Source organism: Balaenoptera acutorostrata, chromosome 10 (assembly GCF_949987535.1).
Source record: "Balaenoptera acutorostrata chromosome 10, mBalAcu1.1, whole genome shotgun sequence".
NCBI lineage: Eukaryota > Metazoa > Chordata > Mammalia > Artiodactyla > Balaenopteridae > Balaenoptera > Balaenoptera acutorostrata.
In genome coordinates, this window is record NC_080073.1 from 59,991,834 (window position 1) to 59,998,293 (window position 6,460).

Consider the following 6,460-nt stretch of genomic DNA (forward strand, 5'->3'; position numbering starts at 1 on the left):
GACTAGAGATTATCACACTAACTGAAGTAAGTCAAACAGGGAAAGTCAAATATCACATGATATCATTTATATGTGGAATCTATTAAAAATGATACAAATGAACATATTTACAAAACAGAAACAGACTCACAGATATAGAAATTAAATATGATTATCAAAAGAGAAACATGGGGGGAAATGATAAATTAAGAGATTGGGTTTAACCTATACACACTACTATATACCAAATGCATAACAACTAATAAGGACTTAATGTATAGCAAAGGGACCTCTACTCAATATTTTGTAATAACCTATATAGAAAAGAATCTGAAACAGAATATATATATATATATATATATATATATATATATATATATATATATATCTTATTCACTTTGTTGTATACATGAACCTAACACAGCACTGTAAATTAACTATACTCCAAAATTTTTTTTAAAAACATCAAAAAAAAAAAAAAAAAAAACAAACCCAAAACCAAAACAAAACTAAGCCCACTATGGCACTCAGGGCCTTTGCACTTGCTGTTTTCTCAGTCTGGAATAATCTGCCCACTGCATTTCTTGATTTCTAAACACATTCTGAAATTTGCTCTAATGTCCCTCCTGACTTTATTTTTCTCCATGGCACATAGCACTGCCTGACTTTGTGTACATTTTATGTTTTTCTCTGGTCCCTCATGAATCTGTCACCTGCATGAGAATGGGCACCTCCCTCCTCCTGCTTAACCACTGCTGTGTCCCAGTGTCTGGAAAGGGCCTGGCACATCGTAGGGCCTCAGTAAATATGTGCTGGTTGAAGGAACAGTGAGCGTGTAGTGGAGACAGCTGGATTCATCAAACATTGTCCCAGATCAAGAATGAAGGCGTCAGAGGACAACATGCTGAAGGTCTTGGCTTCTTGTTCTGGAAATGTCTCATTGTTATTGCAAAGATGCAGCATCAGGCCCAGGAAAAGCAGCTGCTCTGTGTTTTGCACAGTCCTAAATATAATAACCCGCTACCTCCCACAGCTGGAATCAGAAGGCTGGATGTGTTGTTCAAGGCTCTCAGAAATATTTTGCATCCTCCCACTTTCTTCTGTCATTTCCCTATGAAACTCTCATGTCTCAGGACACCTCTCACAAATACCCTCCATTTGGTGGGAGCTGGTGCTGAGCTGTCAATATTTCCAGCCTAGAATGACCATAGCCTGTGCTTTGGAACATGGAAAACCTTCCCCTCTATTCCCAGCCCATCCAAATCTCAACTGTTCCTCAGCTCCTGCAGCCCACAGATATTTTCCGAGTCTCATTCAGCAGACGTGCTCCCATAGGTGTTGGGTACTGAGGCTCCTCCAGTCACCATAATACACCCAACCCTACATGAAGAGTCCATGGTCCTCTGTGTGTGGAGGGGTCCCTCCCATGCACTTTTTCTGGGACTGTTGCTGGACCTCCTTCTTCCTTAAACCAGTGCAAGGAGTTTGACTTCTCCATGCCTGTGAGTGTGGAAGGGTAGGAGAGGACAAGTGGCTTAAAGAGTCCAGTCCATTCTGCATCATGTGAGCCCATGATCCTGGTGAGTGGAAGCAAAGTGGATAGTTGGAACATTGGGTCGGGGGAACTTGGCCTGCTTAGTGAGTCGGGATTTAGGGCATATTCAAATGGAGGCTGAACCTACTGGAAAATGTTGATGGTCAACAAACTCTTTCTGCATCTCCAGATATAAACACTCTTACTTCTGGCAACAGGGGAAGGGAAAATTATGTTCCAGGAAACTCCTCTCTAACCTCTGGGGAACATTTTGACAGAGTCTATGAAGATGCAACAAACCTCTGCTTTGGTTAAGAAGACATTGGATGATTTGAATATTGGCTTCAAAGGTACATTTTGGTAATGTACTACAGTATTTCCAAATTAAATCCTATTTTATGATTTAGAACCTATTGTACTAAAAGGACTGATAAATTATTTAATTCAGGCATTGGTAAAAATAAAAGCTAAGAGCTGAACAGTTTTAACATCAATTTCTATTTTTATAAATTTTACATTTTAGTCTACAACTGGGGCATGCATATCTATTTATCTATCTACCTTTCTCCCTCTCCCTCTCTCTGTAGTTTTAAGACGGGTGTCACTATTTGATAGGTGCCAATTCTCCTGCAACATACAGACTTCATTCTTTAGGAGAAGTTATAATATTTGTTCATAACTGTGTAAGTGAGGAAGTGATGTATGGGTGGGCTGGGGTCAGTGTGATGTGGTGAAAGAAGGTAAGGAGTTGGCCAGGGAGGCTGGGCTCTGGCCTCTGGGCTTCTGCTTTGCCTGGACACTTGGGGCACCCTGATTCACTATTGATGCAGTAACAGGGGATCAAGAGGAGCAGTGTGAGCAGTCCTAGCTGATGTCTTCCATATACTTCTCTCCATTTACATCATGGGCAAAGAGTTCTCTCAAAGATCTTAAAAGTTCTGGATTCTTCTGTTTTCCTTAGTCTTCATTAGTCTTTTTGCCAAGGATGTCAGTAACTTAATCAGTCTATGTATTATTAACATTAACATATATTATTGATATAAATATTCTATTAATATAAAATAGCATATCATACTTTATATGCTATTTTACATTTTGTATACATATATACATATTGTATTAAGTTGTTATAATAAATTAAATTAATAAACATAAATTAATTAATATAATAATGTTAATATGTATTACACCTGTGAGTCAGGCCTTTGCCTCATGTGTGGTCAGCTTCTGCCCAATGAGCCACAATTTCTTTGTCTGAAAAAATGAAGACTTGATGCCAAAGTGAAATGGGACGAGGGGGCAGGCAGAGAAGACCTTGCAATTACAGTGATGACACCACAACTGAATCACTCACGTGAAACACGAAGTATGTTCTCAAGACCAACTTGAATGACAGAGTCTTAAGGTAGTGGATGCAAACCACCTCGCCCTCCCCATGTACCCCATCTGGAGGGGGGAGTGAAGAGGAGGAAGCATCCTTCAGGTATTTCTTCTCAGGACCCTCTCTGCCCTTCCCAGTCATTGTTTGAATGTTATGTTTTGCCATCTGGAGATCAATTTACTGCCTTACCACTGTTCTCCTCTTTCTTGTCTCTCTTTTATTTCCTTTCCTTGATTTTCTCAGGTCTGATGTCAGTCAGGCTTGGGCCCACAGCCAATCTTAAGAACCCTTCTTTCAAGTCAGCAAGCTGTCTATGTTGTCCATCTTCCTCCTTTCAGAGCCTGGCTGCTCAGTACCTTCTGTGACTGCAAAGTCTTTCCCTACTTTAAGTTTCCTCCCCTCCAGATCATCAGATCTGCAGGAAAACTAAGAGCATTTCTGAATTTACCTGAGTATGAGTGCTAGAGTGGATTAGAGGTTGTTAATGCTTTCCACTTAAACATGGGCAGTGAAATAAGAAAAACTCCCTTAATAAGATTATCATGATTAAATATATTCAAATTTGAGTGAGCCTATTCTCATATACTCAATTATCTATAATTTTACAATAAGAGATTTCTAACTTCAGATCTGCAAAGATTGGTCATTGGGAAATTTATTAGATGTCATTTTTTCAGATGACAGACTAAACAAAGGACTTAATGTAAAGAAACTTGCAAAATACCTAATTTGGTCAAAATTGTCCACCTACTTTTAGAGTGTTATTGTGTAACCATCCAGACAAATGTGAATTGCCAGAGAAAAGTCAAATAGAGACCTCTTTTTGTTCAGCCGAAAAGATGACAGTAAGAGGTAAGGTGAGGAAGCTGGCCCAGTGTGAGTGGTGGGATCAGGCAGTTTCAAACCTTATGGAGGAAACAGTGGTGACAGCTTTGCCACTTCCTCCTCAGTGCTGGTCTCTAAGACCCCCACATGGGCAGGTTTTCTTGGTAAACTCAGGGTAAGTGTATCAGCCATTCATTAAGCACTTCTTTAGCTTCACCCATGAGCTTCAAGGTTCACAAATTAGAGCCTCTGTCAGTCACTAAGCTGTGCTTTGTGCTTTCCTCAACTGAGGCTTATTCTGGTGCTTACAATTCCCGAGTGTACAGGTTGAAAGAGGTATTACTTGAGACTGGGCTGTGACATTCCTGCGTCTGGCATATAGCAGGCATTCCAAAGACATTTACTGGGGACAAGGAGGGCTAAATTGTACAAGCATATACTCCTAAGCTGATTTGCATAGCTTGTGACTGCAGCGTAGCTCCAAAGATCTCTCTCCCTGCAGTGGGCACTATAAGCTCTCACAGTTTGTTTTATCTGCATGCACTTTTTCCCTCTGATAATAACACTCATGAGAGAAATTGAATCATTTGGGTAGTAACTTTCAACAAGAGTTGTCTCAGTGCCACTCATCTCAACGTTTATTCACTTTCTGCATAAAGGTTTTAGTCAAATACTCTGTTTTAAAAAGTACAGACTTTACATTGTCTAAAGTTAAAACTATCTGCTCTTGCTCTAGAAGAGCAATTTCTCCACCTGGACACTAAAGACATACTGGGCTGGATGATATTTTGGTATGGAGGCTGTCTTATGAGTTGTGAGATGCTGAGCAACACACATGGTGTCTATCCACTAGCATGTCCTCAGTTGTGATAACCCAAAATATCTCCAGACACTGCCACTTGTTCCTTGGGGTTGGTGGGTTGAGGCAGGATTGCCCCAGTTGAAAATCACTTCTTAAGTGACACCAGCAGATTGCAAGGAAAAGCAAAGTTTCTCTTCCTTACAGAGAAGCTAACTGTGACAGGTGGAAAAGCAGTGATGCAAGAGATTTTGGAGCTACAGTGCTCCCTATTTAGCTGGCAACAAGAACCTCTTCAGGGGCTAGGTGGAGTACCCATAGTGTCTGAAATAGATGGTGGTTCAGCTGCCAAAACTCTCACAGATGACAGGATAGTAATTGCTAGTCACCACCGAAACAAGCAGAGGGGCTTCCAGGTAGAAAGAAAGCAGAAAAAGCTGAAAACCACACCCTGACCCAGGGTTCATTAGTCACAGTAGCCAAGCTCCAAGCTCTACACAAAGTTAGTCACCCACCCACGAGATGTCTGCTAGGCTGTGGGAGATTAGGGATGCGAGGGAGACCCTAAAACCTGGTAGAGGAATTCAGGTGGATGCCTCTGAACTTTGAACCCCAGACTTTTCTGACCCCTCTGAGCCTGCATTTGTTCAACCATCCTTATTAAGAACAGGTGCTGTCCCTCCATTCTCTTCTTGCAACTAGAATGATTGTTCCATCTCTTCATCTTTTCAACTTCCGCCCTGGAGAGAAATTGGTAAACACAAACAGCCCCCAAAAGTGCCGCAGTGTTCACATGAGTAGTCAAAGGAAGTAGTTGGAGGAGCAGAAGTAGTCAGATTTCCCTAGAGGCCCTAAACTGTGGTCAGCTATCTAACTTCCAGATAACAACAGCAGCTGCGACTATCCCTTTGGCATTCCAGGTTTAGGGGGTTTGCTGGGCCTTTACTAATTCTATTTTTCCCCATTCCCAACTCTTCCCTATCATTATCCCTTCACCTTGAATCATGTTCAAGAAATTTAATAAAAAAGAAAATGTGTCTAATTGCATCCAGTTTAAAACCTGTTATTAAAGGTCTTAAGAACCAGTAGAGCAATTCCTAGGCATTGAACCATGCCTTAATCAAATCACGCCTAAGAAGGATCTAGTTAAAATAGTGGGATGCCATGTACATATAGAAATTCTTACGGTGAATGGAGAGTTACTTTATTTAGAAAAAGAGAAGGACCTTTTTATCCAACCCTAAGGTTACTTCACAAATAGAGACCAAAAAATCCCCTTCTTGCTACACCAGCAGGTTGATAAAGGAGCCATAAAGTTTGTACTCAGAGGAGCAGACATCATGTGTCTAGGCTGAACTTCTCCAGGAGCTAAGCTTTACTCTGCTGCAGTAGATGTGATTGTTGCAATCATGGCAGAAGGAAAATAGCTTGCTCTGTGTGTTGAAATCATGAAGATGTCTGCAGATGATACCGTGAAAGTCAACAAGGGAATTGACATTTAAAATATCCATTATTTAAGTGATGGGCTGTGGCATATGAAAACATATAAATAAGTCTCAGAAGGAATGCACTTGGGCTCAATATGGATAGAACACAGTATCTGTGTTGTGTGATAGCATGAAGACAATACCTCTGTGATTATGCAGAATAAATTCAACAGATGCTAAAAAGAAAACAACAAGAAGTGTTGCCACCTTGCTTGAAGACAATGAAGATGTTTCTCTGCAAGACAATATCCTTTCCTTTAACACCTGTCCCTGTATCCTCTCCTGATCAACAGGTTATAACTCTCCCAAAAGAGTTTCATGACCCAGCCAGAGTGTGCTAGTGGGAGCTGAGAGAAGACAAATAGGACTGAATTCTAAGGCTTGATCCAGGGCCAGACCACAAAGTTGAACAGGAGAGCTTACTGATTTGTGTGCTCTCCCAAGATACAAGATTT

The 6,460-nt window shown here is 40.8% G+C and overlaps 1 pseudogene; it reads left to right on the forward strand.

Moving 5' to 3' along the window:
• The first annotated feature begins 5,522 nt into the window (after positions 1–5,522).
• LOC102999938 (malignant T-cell-amplified sequence 1-like) lies at positions 5,523–6,071 on the forward strand (annotated as a pseudogene).
• The last annotated feature ends 389 nt before the right edge of the window (positions 6,072–6,460 follow it).